Raw genomic sequence first — 14,050 nt, 5'->3', positions numbered from 1 at the left:
GCCGCAGAGCGGCTGGGCCCGTGAGCCATGGCCGCCGAGCCTGCGCGTCCGGAGCCTGTGCTCCGCAACGGGAGAGGCCACGACAGTGAGAGGCCCGCGTACCGCAAAAAAAAAAAAAAAAAAAATCTCACTCTGCTGCTAAAACACCCTCCATGGAGAACAGAGGGGATCAGAGGCTTCCCACAGAGCAGCTCGAGATGCTGTGTCCTCCATGTCCCCCCAGTTCCTAAACCAGGACACTGCCTGAGAAAGACGTTACCCTAGGGTGGAGAGAGTACGTCCTAAAGAAGCGCTGTAATGTCCAGAGTGGGATTGCCAGGGGTGGAAGTAAAATGCAAGGCTACGATGACACAGAAGATGCAGAAGGACGTGTCCCAGATCTTCAGGATGGGAACAAGATGTTGGCGCTCAGAATATCTCAAAGCTGCTCCTGAAATAACAGACTTCTGGAATCCACAAAGATGCATACACATATGGTTTCAACTCGTAGATGGGCCCACTGAGCTACCTGGGGCAGCAGATGAAGTTACCTGAGTCCTCCGGGTAGGAAATCAGGAGAAGCAGAACTCACCTCCTCCCCTTCCTCTCCTCCCTAGATCCCTGGCTGAGAAGCTCAAGGTTGGAGACAAATTAATTTGCCTTAAGGTGCTTGAGTTTATCCATTAATTACACTCACCCTCCCGAGCAATTTTCCATAAACATCTCAGTGCCTCCGGTGCGGTGCTAAACCGGTACTACCCTGCTTGGAGTGGCTGGTGAATTGCACCGGTTCATTTGTTTATTATGAAGAAGCTTGGCCGCCAGGGATTCATTAAGTAAGACACACCGTATGTCGTTCACTTATTTTGACCTTCCTGGCTGTCTTTGTGCATGTAGACAGGGAGACATTTGGTCCTCTGGCTTTCTAATATGCCAAGCACAGGTGACAATGGATTAGAGCTACCAGTCCCTGCGGGATGAATTGTTCCCGTGACAGTGTGCAGGTGAGCATGGATTTTCCCTGCTCACCTCCTCCCATCAGACCACGGCAGGCCCACAGCCTAGGGGCACAGTGAGGCTCTGGTGGGGAGCGGGGGAGGCCTGAGCTGGAACCAGGTAGAGACTCACCCCCGAAGGCGAGACCATGGCAAGGGACCTGGACACAGGGTGGGCTTTGGGACTGCAGCTCAGAGGCTGCCCTCGTGGCTGGGGTGAGGCAGGCGTGAGTCCCTCCAGGAGCAGCCCTGAGCCCGAGGGTTTGGGGGAGCCGAGTTGAACCTGAAGGGGTGGCTTGGAGCCTGAGAGCAAGGCCAAGTAGAAGCCTGGGAAATAACTGGGGACAAGGCAGAGGGGCCACAGAGGACCAGGGGTCTAGGGGAGCACAGAGCGGGACAGGACAAAGCCCTTCGTGTGACAGGTGGGGTGAGCTGCAGGTGTGACATCCCGTGGGCCTGGGTAGGTTGGGTACAATGAGGGGCAGGCAGGCAGGGCCTGCAAGCCGGACCCTCACCAGGTGCCGAGCGTCTGGACCCACCTGGCAGACCCAAGTCTGGGCCACGTCCCCATCCCCAAGGGGGCGGGGCCAGGCAGGCCACCAGAGGCCAGACCTGAAGAGCAAGATCGATCCAGGGCACCTTCCGCGCCCTGAGGCAGACCAGGAGACGACGAAGAAAAAGGAGCAGTTGGGACTGTGCAAGGCCTTGAGGGTAACCCTGGAGCCACCACCACGGCTGCAGCACGTCTCGGGGGAGGCGTCTCACCGGTAGCACAACCACCTGAGATGCTCCCTGTAAAGGTCTCTTTCCAGCCAGGCCTGTGGCCTGTCGCGGTGACTCTTTGACACATTAACCTTTGAGGACCAGAGGTGACCAGCAAGAGCTTCGGGGTCATGACCAGGTTAAGGTCTCCATCAGGCACTCAGAACTTACCTCTGTTATTGACTGACCTAAGCCTCAGTTTCCTTGTATGGAAAGGAGGAGCAATGATTATCAACAGCTACCTCGTAACACATAAAGTACTTTAAAAAGGCCAAGCAGGGCTTCCCTGGTGGCGCAGTGGTTGAGAGTCCGCCTGCCGATGCAGGGGACGCGGGTTCGTGCCCCGGTCCGGGAGGATCCCACGTGCCGCGGAGCGGCTGGGCCCGTGAGCCATGGCCGCTGAGCCTGCGCGTCCGGAGCCTGCGCTCCGCAACGGGAGAGGCCACAACAGTGAGAGGCCCGCGTACCACAAAAAAAAAAAAAAAAAAAAAGGCCAAGCAAATGGTAAATGCTTAAAACATGTTTTTGTCATTATTGTTCTATTATTACTACCAGTGGCTTATCTCCAATCCCTGCCACAGCAAGGTGTGGAGACCACAAACCTACGTTATTTCCATCTCTGTGTTTGTCTGATACCCAGGCAGAGTGACGGCTGAGGTTCAGGGGTGGCCAAGGACATCAGCTCAGAGGATGTGGGGAAGAGAGAGACAGAGGAGCAAGGATGGTTCCACCAAGCCTGGAACCTTCCAAACTCAGCCACCCCAGCAGGAGAGGCATTAATGCCAAACTCAGACCGTCCAGCCGCGTCAGAGCACAGACTGGGATTGGACTTGAGGGTCATGGAGCGAGACCAGGTGGCGATGGGTTTCTCTGGAGACTCCTTCCGCACCAAAGAAAATGAAAACTGTTCCTGGACGTCCTTGGCGTCTCCTGCCACCCTCTCTCACATCTTCTTCCTTCCCTCCTCACCTCTGCAGTACGGCCAAGCACAGGATAAAGAGAAACATTCCACACCCCCTCCCAGGTCCCCGCCCATCCGCCCCCCCACCCCGGCCTGCTCAGACCCAGAGGGAAGGAGCTGTGACCCTGTTTAATCCGTCTTGTTCACTCAGCGGGAAGGGGTGGCTCACCTGCCCCCAGCATCCTCCACTCCTCCCGCTTCCACCCCTGAGACCCCACCCCAGGCCCTCTCTTTCCAAATCACCCCTCCCTGCCAGCCCCCCACCTTCAGCTCCTGTGGCTGGCAGCCCCTGGCTGCCCTAGGAATTATCGTCGTGACCTTCCACTTGATCCTCTGGCCTTCATCCCCCGCCACCTACCTCCACCCCGGCCCATTCTGGGTACAAGGGCAGACTTTGCTGCCTTCATTATAGACTATCACACAAAAACATAATAAAATAAAATGAATGTTTTCTCAGTGAAAATCCATTAGATGAGTTACTGTTGTAATTTAATAATGGGTAGGGAAACTACAGCAAATTACCGAAGTATATAATTAAAGTAAATCTATTTTAAAGTCCTTTATTGCTTAGCGTTTCTCAGATCTCAGCCTCTGCCCACCGCACCCCCCTTCCCGTTTTCTCAGTGTGGGGAGGGGGATGGGAGCCGTGGATTGGATTCCTTTGAAGCCATCTGTGGTACTCGGTGGCAAATGAGGCTCGCCTGATTCTTCCGAGGGAGGACCGTGTTCCCGGCGTGGCTGAGGCCCCAGGCTGGGCTCCCGTTGGAAGAGCAAGAATAACTGACAGGCACACTGGCTGAGGTCAGATCCCAGGACCCGCCTCTGCTAGATCCTCAGGGCTGAGGGTTGAGTTTTGCCCTAAATGCTGAACTGATTAAACGGAAGTGGGGGGGTGGTGAAGGGGAAAAGGGAGGTGTCAGCCCTGAGAATACCCTTCACAGAGGACAGATGCCAGTGACCCCTGGATCTCAGACTTGCTAATGATTGTCCATTTCAAGATGGTGCCGCAGTTAAGAGGCAGCAGGAAGCTAAGACTCAGGGAGATTTGAGACCCACCCAGGATCACACAGCAAGTGGCTGCAGCTCTGGGATTTGCTTTTGTCAGGCAATTGACACAGGACCACCAGCGAAGCTCCCCGAAGGGATTCCCGTCTGCTGGGCGTAGAAGCGCTCTGCAATGAGCCGCTCAGCTACTGCTCATTTTCAAAGGAGAGGTCAAATGTAGCTGTGGTTCCTATCACTGTTTTCCACTTTCTGGAATTCGGTGTCAGGGTGTGAGGGGTCCAGCGAGGGCACAGTCACACCAAAGCCTACACAAAGCTCGGTCTCAATCCCTCCGCTTTCTAACCGGGAAAGGGTAAAGGCTTCAGATGCTCTAGGATGAATCCCCTTCATCAGAAGGGCCCGGGTAGGTCCTAGGGGACCACTGAAGACCCCAGACTCCGAGCTTAGCCTGGCCTGCCATGGCGAAGGGGGTCTGCAGGCCGACAAGTGCCACCAGGAAGGGGCCAGCTGAGCCTGCGGTCACCTGAAGTGATCACAATGGCAGAATTTCTGTACTTCATTCAAACCCAGAACAATGCATTTTTCCCTTTCTAAGCCCTCGGGACCGCTGTGCTACTGGCAGCCGCAGAAAACCAAGTGACCCAAACTGAGATTAAACCACAAGGGCCAATTCGTTAGCACAGCAAGCTCTTGGCTTAAGAGAGAAAATGATCCCCGAGAAAAGGAAGGAGAACTCCCCTGCCCACCGGCAGTTTTCCCAGGGAACGCTGGACCTCAGGAAAGCCAATCCTGCACCCCGCCCCTGCAGCCCTGGGCAGGGGCCCTGTCCTCCTCTGGCTGGCCCCCCTCCTCTTCTCCAAAGGAGAGGACCTGGAGGAGCCCCCCCCTCCCCACCCCCACAGAAGGATGCGTGAGAGGTGTGGTCTCCGCAGAACTTGGTCCTACGCAAATGAATGCAAAGTGGATGCAAATCCAAGCCTGCTCTCTCCGAATCTCCCGTTTTCATCTGGTAGCTGAGTCGCTGCAACCCTCCAGGCGCTCTGAAGGCCACTGTCTCCTTCCAGCTTCCTGTCCATCAAGGACAGCAAGCTCTGGTGACGGAACAAACGAGCAGGGCCTTGTAGAGGGCAGGGGGCTGCCCACCCACCGCAGGCCTGATCAACCCTCAGGAGGCCAAATTTCCTGGAGCTCAGGCGGCTGCCATGCCCTCCTCTGGGGCCATCCTTTCTTGCTCCAGGGCGGCACCCAAAGATATGCATGCCCAAAGCCCCAGGGAATGCCCCATCCTAAACATGAAGTAACTCTGGAATGCAAATGCCACCCTGCCTCTCTTTAGCTGCAAGGAGTGGTCGCTGAGGGTGTACATTAGTGAGGGTGAATTCTCCACCGAGATTCCAAGTTTGGAGCAGCGTTGGGGCTGTTTCCCGCCCCAGAGAAGAGCTGAGTGGGGAAACACCTCTGCACCTCCCAGACTGCACCTCAAAACCGCACTCAGTGCTTCTCAGACAGGACCCCTGCTTTCCCACCAATGCCCGCGTTGGTCCTGTGCCTGCTGCAGTAACTTTCAAAAACATAGAGCTCCTTCAAGGTGAGGATCATCACCCACAGTGAACAGCAGCCAGGACACAACATAGCCCTGGGCAAAAACAGGATAATTCACCAAAATGGCCGGGTAAGCCAGATCCTGACACCAAAGGTGCCCTCCTACACGAAGAAAGCACTGGCATCTCCAGAGATCATTAGCCAGCCCTTCTGGATAATGTCGGCTGCAGCAGACCTAAGTGTACTTCTTAGAGCTAATTAACACAGACACAGGAATGAGGGTTGGTCCAGAGGCCACAAATATCTCTATAGAAACAGAATATATAAACAAGAGTCTGGGGGGGAATTCCCTGGCAGTCCAGTGGTTGGGGGTCCGCGCTTTCACTGCTGAGCGCGCAGGTTCAATCCCTCGTTGGGAAACTAAGATCCCATAAGCCGCGCGGCCAAGAAAAAGAAAAAAGAGTCTGATCTGCCCAGGACCCCAGGACAGGAGACATCCTGTGTGACCTTGGACTTGTTCCTTAACCTCTCTGGAGTTCTGTATCCTCATCTGTAAAATAAGAAAAATCATACCTTGCAGCTTTGTCATGTAGATTACATTATTTTTTAATGTAACTAAAGCTGTGCTTTATTGTGAACTTTCTATGGACTGAACATTCAGTTAAATCCTCTTATACACAATATTTCATTTATTCATTCTATGAGAAAAGGGAAGATACTATCTCTACCTCTATTTTATATATGAAGAAACTCATATACTGAACTGAGAGCATTCATCCAGCATCATGCAGCTAAGAAGTGGTCAGCTGCATTCAGCCCAGGCATTTTGACCCCAGACCTGCACTCTGAATCACTAACGTCTGGTACCATCCTTGCTGTTGAACACCTGGAACCATCAGGTACACAAAGGCTCTCAACAAATGGCGGCTCACCCAGTGCGGGAGAAAGAGGTATGCAGGACTCACGTCTCTCCCCCAGGCCTGTCTTATCATCACAAATGACCGAAAAAATGAACAAACCATCCAGGGAGCCAGATACATTCACCCAGCACCTCATCAGTCTGTCCCGTTTGGGAAGGGGCCACGCCTACAGAAAAGGCAGGTGCACCCAGGTTGAGGAGGGCTAGTAGGGAGTTGCATATCCCCCACCCCCCCACCCCCGCTGGAGCCTGGACTAGCCTTCCAAGCCACAGCCCTATGCTGTTCAAAAGAAAGAAAAGGCTTTTGTTATAAGACCCCTCTTTAATGGGAAGGGACTGCGGTCTTGTCAAAGACCCAGGGTGGTAACACTTCCCGAACACAACACACGCTCGTGACAACGTCTAATAAAGACTTTTATGATAGGAATGTAATTTAAAAAAAAAATAATGATTACAAAATTGGTTACAATGCTTTGTGATCCAAGAGTTCATTTGTTTCCTCATTCATGCACTAAATAAGCCCCTAATTAATCTTGAACCTTGGAGAAAGGAGACTAGATTGCCATTTTCTCCAGAAGGACGCACTTCACATTTTGGAAAGTTTGAAGAGGCTCTTAAGCATTTTTCTTTAGTGGTATTTTATCAGCATTTTAGAGAGGCTTCATTAGGCTGCAAAGGCTGCTAATTGCATTACCATATTTTTAAGCCTCATAGGTGCGGGTCAAGTTCATCTTTCTCCACATTCTCCCATTAATTTGCTGATTTGACAGGTCAGAGACCTGGAGAAAGGGAAGATAAGCCGAGGGCTGATGCAGGCTCCTCTCAGCTGCCAGCCCATGACCAGAGGAGAGAGGCCACCCCTCACACCAGCAAGTGACCAACCTTTCTCCTTTAGCAGAAATTTTAGCTTCTAGAGTCATTGTGATGTCATTATTCCTAGGGAGGAGTAAAAACCTCCAACTTTCCAGCCAAAAAAAGAAAAGCAAAAGGAGTATGTGCATATGTGTGTATATAGATAGATATGAACACATGTGTATATATGTGTGCATAGAGAGGTGTAAATATATGTGCATATAAATGAATATATGTATATGCGTGCATAGATAGATATGAATATATGTATATATGTGTATATAAATAGATATGAATGTGCATATGTATGTGTATACACATAGATACACATATGTGTATACATGAATATATGAGTATATAAATAGATATGAACTTGTGATGTATATGTATACATAATAAACATATGTATAGATATGAATATATGTATATGTATGCATAGTTATAAATATACATGCATATAAATGAATATATGTATATGTGTGCATAAATATATATGTATATATGAATATATGTGTATATAAATAGATATGAATATATGTGTGTATATATAAGTATATATAGATATAAATTTGTGTGTATATATGAATATATGTATATGTGTACATAGACAGATATGAATATATGTATATACAAATGTATGTATATAAATAGATATGAATATATATGTATATCTATGTATGTATAGATATATATACATAGAGAGCTATAAATATGTGTGTATATATGAATATATGTACATTGTGTGAATAGATAGATATGAATGTGTGTGCACGTGTAGTGAGCCAAGATGCCATTTGTCTGGATATTTCCTCTCTATTTAAAGAAAATTTCGGGACTTCCCTGGTGTTGCAGTGGTTAAGAATCCACCTGCCAATGCAGGGGACACAGGTTCGATCCCTGGTCCGGGGAGATCCCACATGCCGCGGAGCAACTAAGCCAGTGCGCCACAACTACTGAAGCCTGCGCGCCTAGAGCCCGTGCTCTGCAACAAGAGAAGCCACCGCACCACAACAAAGAGTAGCCCTCACTCGCCGCAACTAGAGAAAGCCCGTGTGCAGCAACGAGGACCCAACGCAGCCAAAAAGAAATAAATAAATAAATTTATTTTTAAAAAATAAAGAAAATTTCAATGGAAAGCTCATTCCCAAACCCCGGCAGATGGGCAGGCAAAGGCGGGCACTCCACCAAGGGTTTCACATACATTTTTTCATCTAATCCTCACTTCAACCTGGAGAAGAGTTGACTGGTATTCCCTCATTTTACGGAGAGGGAAATGAATCCCGAGAGATCCTAAGTCCCAGGTCTCTTAGGTGGAAGAGTCAAAATTTGAAGCAAGGCCGGCAGACTTGGAGGCTGATGTGCTTGGTGGTTGAACGTCCTGCACAAGAGTCAGGAGCCCAGGAGGCAAACAGCCCAGGGTCCAAACCCTGGCTCTGCATCCCCAAACAAGTGTCTTAACCCCTCTGAGAACCCACGCCCCCACTCCAGTCTATAAAATAGAATGATGATGTCCACCCTGCAGAGTTAAAAAGATAAAATGAAATCAAATAGGTACAGCCATAAAGCCCGGCCTGGCCACTAGCCACTCACACTGCTGCAGCCCTGAATGGACATTCGGACCCTGTGATGCGAGGCAGGGACCCCACATCCTCAGCAGACCCCGGCTAACACCCAAACCGGGGTCTCGCCAGCCAGTGCCACTCGGACACTTGGGACGGAGACAGTTCCTGTCTTTTGGCTTGAAAAGACCTACCCAGTTCCCCCACCCCCAGCCCGAACCTCATCCCTAAAGTTGTTGAAATAGATACTGTACTGCATCAGGGTCCTGGCTTGGCAGTGAAACGTTCCCCCTCTGTGCTCCATCGCTGGTTTCCATGGTCTTTTTGTGTGTGTGTGTGTGTATGTGTGTGTGTGTGTGGTACGCGGGCCTCTCACCGTTGTGGCCTCTCCCTTTGCGGAGCACAGGCTCCGGACGCGCAGGCTCAGCGGCCACGGCTCACGGGCCTAGCCGCTCCGCGGCATGTGGGATCTTCCCAGACCGGGACACGAACCCGCGTCCCCTGCATCGGCGGGCGGACTCTCAACCGCTGCGCCACCAGGGAAGCCCTCCCATGGTCTTTTTTTTTCTTTTTAACACGAGTGCCAGGAACCCAGGAGCCACTTTTCCTTAAGAGCCCCCTCGCATGCCTTCCCTCCACCTCCTCCCCATCCTAAGCCCACGCTCTCCAGCCTCGGGTCACCGTGCAAGCGTAGGAATAAGGGTGCTGGGCTTGGAGGCGGTGGAGAGGGGTGACTGGGAGGCTGTGCTCAGGTCAGGGTCTCGGGTTCCCTGATGGCCACCTGGGGGGTGCAGGCAGCAACCAGCCCAAAAGGGCTCAGGGAGGGAGCACTGCTCTCCGGTGACAGAGGCTCTGCGTTAATGCAAGGACGTCTGGAGATGGACAGTCCCCTCCCTGCTGGGGATACGGGCCGCCCAGGCCAGCACTGCCGGAGGGCCATCTGAGTCTCTGTTAAGCACAAAATAAGGAGACTTCTTTTTTTTTTTTTAATTTATTTATTTATTTTTGGCTGTGTTGGGTCTTCGCTTCTGCGCGAGGGCTTTCTCTAGTTGCGGCGAGCGGGCGCCACTCTTCATCGCGGTGCGCGGGCCTCTCACCGTCGCGGCCTCCCTTGTTGCGGAGCACAGGCTCCAGACGCGCAGGCTCAGTAGCTGTGGCGCACGGGCCCAGTTGCTCCGCGGCATGTGGGATCTTCCCAGACCGGGGCTCGAACCCGTGTCCCCTGCATTGACAGGCAGATTCCCAACCACTGCGCCACCAGGGAAGCCCAAGGAGACTTCTTGACTGGACCCCAGGCTGCAAGGCCAGGCCAGCCGGTCAGGCTACTCTGCCATAAGAGGAAGGGGACAGCTGGTGGCCGGGGGACCCTCCAGGGGAAAACCCAGCTGGTTCCCTCCTGCCTGTGGCTGACTCCCGGAGGTGCAGACAGTGGGAATCGTGTCCCCCCAATAAGCTGGCCACCTCCCCTCTTCCAGCTGGGCAGGTCAGCTGAAGGGCTGTTCTCTGCAGTGTGTCTGACGCTCCGGGAGTCTGTCTGGGCACGCTGCTCTGATGGATCAGAGCACTGAGAACAGCGGGCTCTCTGTTTGTTCTGTGTCCTCGTGTGTCACAGAAGGAAAGGGGCCTGTGCGTGGGGTCAGGACGTTGCCTGCACACGATCCAGGGTGGCAGCGAGGGGGGGTGGTGGTTTGGGGGCCAGGCAGGCAGGGACCCAAGGGCCAGCTCTGCCACACCGCACATGGGTGGCCACGGGCAGGTGACTCACCCTCCAGACACCTGTTTCCTTACCTGCAAAATGCAGCTAAAATCGTCACTACCCCTAGGATTGCTGAAAGGGTTAAATAAGACCAATCTTTCAGCAAATAGTTTCGGAGCCCCTCTCCTGTCCCAGACATAGGCACACAGTCCAGCGGGGAGACAGCCAAGAAACAGGTAAACCAACAAGTGCGACAGAATAAATTGTGACAAGTGCCAGGAAGGGGAAAGAGAGGAAACCGTGATGGAGAATAAGGAAGACGGGCTTCCCGGTTTGGGGGTCCTGGAAGGCCTGGAGCCAAAGGACGAGAAGCCAACCGGGCAAAGGAGTGCAGAGAGGAGCCCGGCAGGAGGGCGTGTGCGGGCCCCGAGTCAGAAAGAGCTGGTCGCGGCGTGGTCAGCGATGCTGGCACAGGACGCGTGCTCCAGGTGCGGGGCTCCATCCATACCATGCTGTGTCCCCCTGAGGCAAAAGGGCCCAGCGACGACTGCTCCCCTTCCCACCCAGGGGGCCTCCCAGGACCGCCGTGTCCCCCGTCCCAGGGTGGCCTTCCAGCCGGCAAGCGTGCATGCTGACCCCTGGGACAGCTGGACCACAGAGAAGCCACGCATGTACCCAAACACCACACCTCATCCCATCTCGGGACCAGGGCACCAGATCTTAAATCACATACCACACCCCGAAAATGGTCTCCTCTTCTACCAGGAAACCCTTTCTCATTCTGATTTTTCTTCTGGCTGATCTCGCTAGAAACTCAGGCAATGAGAAAACGGATCATGTGAGTCAGCAGGCACCATTTTCTATCCCAGGCCACCCGTTCTCTCTCCCCTTCTCTCTAGCACGCACATATGCGGACAAGGACCAGCTGTAACAAGAAAGCACAGGTTGCAGCTAACCCTAAAGATTCAAAATGACACACCTATTCCACACCTGTGAACATCACTCTCCCCGGCCTTTACCACCAACGTGAAGCTTACACACTAACAAATGGCCATAAAATGCTGTGATACCGGTTTACGCGTAAAAGGCAGGCACCGACATATACACATACATTGATCTGAAATGCACCAGGTATTGTCTTTGAGGTGTACATTTTTGTCCCATTTAACAGAAAGGAACTCCAGGCCCAGTTACTAACCCAGGTAACACTGTGGCTTTGCCGGAGGTGGGGGCGGGGGGGGGGACACCTGTGATGCCAGCAATGGTTCCGCCCTCTGAAGGCACTTTGTTTCTCATCAAGTGACACTTTTTGCCTTTTAGTCTTATCCCTCCCACCTGAGAGCAGGAATGGTGTCATACGTCTTGGTATCCCCAGGACCCAGTGTCTCTCATACAGTAGGTGCTCAATCAGTGTTCGGCAGATGAATGTCCTCCCAATGCCTAGGCTGGTGGAAAGCGAGGTGTTCAAAAGGGTCGCTGGGGTTCTGGAACAGCAGTGCTCTTTCCCATGCCTCCACCCGAATGAATTCCAGGCCTATGCCGGGAAGCCCCGCCCTGTGGCAGCCTCACCTTCATTGCTCCATGCGGCAAAACTTCAAAACAGAAAAGCAGGGAATGAGCATGGCTGGCGGCCTTATTCTCTGAGTAAGTACAACTTTTAAAGCATTTGCTATCCAACATCACCATCATTTTATAAAACCAAGGACCTTCTAACACCAAAAGGTAGAAAGGATATAATCTCAGAATAGAGGGCAGGTCTTTAAAGTGACTATGAAATCTAGCGCTACGAACAACTCACCACTCTGTCCACTCCTCTTCATTTCGCATCTGGTCACATCCAGGGTCAGAGGCTGTCCAGTGCTTAGGAGGATAGCACTGGCTTAGTGGGGGATGGGGGCCAGGCCAGGAAGGCAGGGGGGAAGCGGGGGGCTCACAGTCGGCGGAAGATGCTGGGTTCTGACGCAGAAGAGACCTTGGGAAGGAGATGCTGGGGGTCCTGACCAGGAAGCCCACCGTAGAGAAAGCTGAACTCAAGAGCTGGGAGCCAGCCACGCTTGGATGGGATTTCACCTGGAAAGCTGAACAAGAAACCAGAAGTCTTAAAGATCCCCTCCGGACACTGAGACTCTTTCAGCTTCTCAGTTAAAGAACCGAAGACAAATTGTGTTCAAGGCTGGCTTTCAGTCAAAGCTCTAATTTTACACCGACATGGTTTTCATTTTCCAAGAGCGTGTCCTGTGAAGCCAGGGCCAAAGCGAACAGCAGACCTCACATCTTCGGCCACCTCCCCATCTCTGCCCCCACGACCACACCCAGGGAAAGCATCAACTAGAGGAGCCTGGGTGGCCAGCGCATCACACCCCCCCACCACTACCCATCCATCCACCCTCCCCCCACCCCCATCCCCCATCACTATCCACCCATTTTCACCCTGCATACAGTTGTTCGGTGCCTTCTCTGTGCCAGGCACACACAGCCACCAAAGGTCCCCAGCCTGTGGCCCTTTTTGTCAACCAGACGAGGTGGGAGGAAAGACGAATTTGCTTCGAGGCTCCTCCCTGCCTCTCCTTACCCCTGGCCTCTCCCCTTGCCCCTCCTGCTCTGCCTCCTCTGAGCTGGTTCTCAGAGAGCAGCCACTGCACCTAAGGGGGAGATGCGTAAGCACATAAAGGGTCAGCCCAGGGGCTCTCAGCTCTGGCTGATGTTAGAATCAGCTGAGGCAGTAAAACTGCTGGAGCCCAGGCCTCCCCTAGAGACTCTGACTTCACAGCCTGGGGTGGGGCCCAGGGTTCTACCGTGCAGCTCAGAGACCCTCTGGCACTAAAGGCCACCTGGGGCTACTGCGCTAAGGAATTACCTCCCAGGCCTCCGAGAAATGAGTTCTGGGCTCTCAGTGGCGCAGAGCAGAGCAGAGGAGGGCAGGGTGGTCCTGGGGGTCCCGAGGCAGGCACCATCCCTCCCCTGCCATGTATACCATCCTCCACCCATTTCCCCGCAGCTGCCCGGGGCTCCACACTGGTTCGTCTTAACCTGCTGGAAGATGTGCACATGAGATCATTTACTAATAATTGCATTTTTCCCCAGTGATTTTCTTTTTAGAATACAAATTTGAACTGAGTCAAGGTTATCATTCCTCTATTAAAGAGCTCCTCACCTGGGTGCTTCTCATCCAGCATGCATTCCTGGGGGGCATTAAAATAAGAAAGAACTCCACACCTGCCTGACCAAGGGAGTGCGGCTCATGTGATGGTCACCTGTCATGTGGGATATTTCTGTGTGTGCCTCAGTTTCCTTGCCTGTAAAATGGGGGAATAACAGTATCTCCCTGCTGGGGTTGGTGTGAGGATTAAATGAAACTTGGAGCCAAGCCTGGTCCATCACGTTAGCTACCATCACCATCACCATCACCATCAGCATCATCACCTTCATGTGTACAAAAAGGGGACCTGAAAACTGGAGCCCTGCACTGTAGCCAGAGATGGCTGTGAAGTACATATCTGATCACTTTCTCTCCCCTCTAAATAATCTCTCTATGGCTCCCCAGTGCCCTCGGGCAAAGTCTTTCAAAATCTGGTCCCTGCTGACCTTGACAACCTCCTTTTGCACCACGCACCCTCACCCATCCAGCCATCCCAATCAACTTCATCGGAGGGGGTGGCAATAAATCAGCCAGCACAGGGCTAGCCCAGAAGAAAGCTTGTTCCTAAATCCGTTCAAAGCAGCAGAGTGAGTTTGCACAGCATCTGTTCAGAATCTGCCTCAGGCAGTGTCCTCCAGTTT

The sequence above is a fragment of the Physeter macrocephalus genome, chromosome 14 (assembly GCF_002837175.3).
Source record: "Physeter macrocephalus isolate SW-GA chromosome 14, ASM283717v5, whole genome shotgun sequence".
Taxonomy (NCBI): Eukaryota; Metazoa; Chordata; class Mammalia; order Artiodactyla; family Physeteridae; genus Physeter; species Physeter macrocephalus.
The sequence above is the reverse complement of the archived record's forward strand: the minus strand, read 5'-3'. Positions refer to the sequence as shown.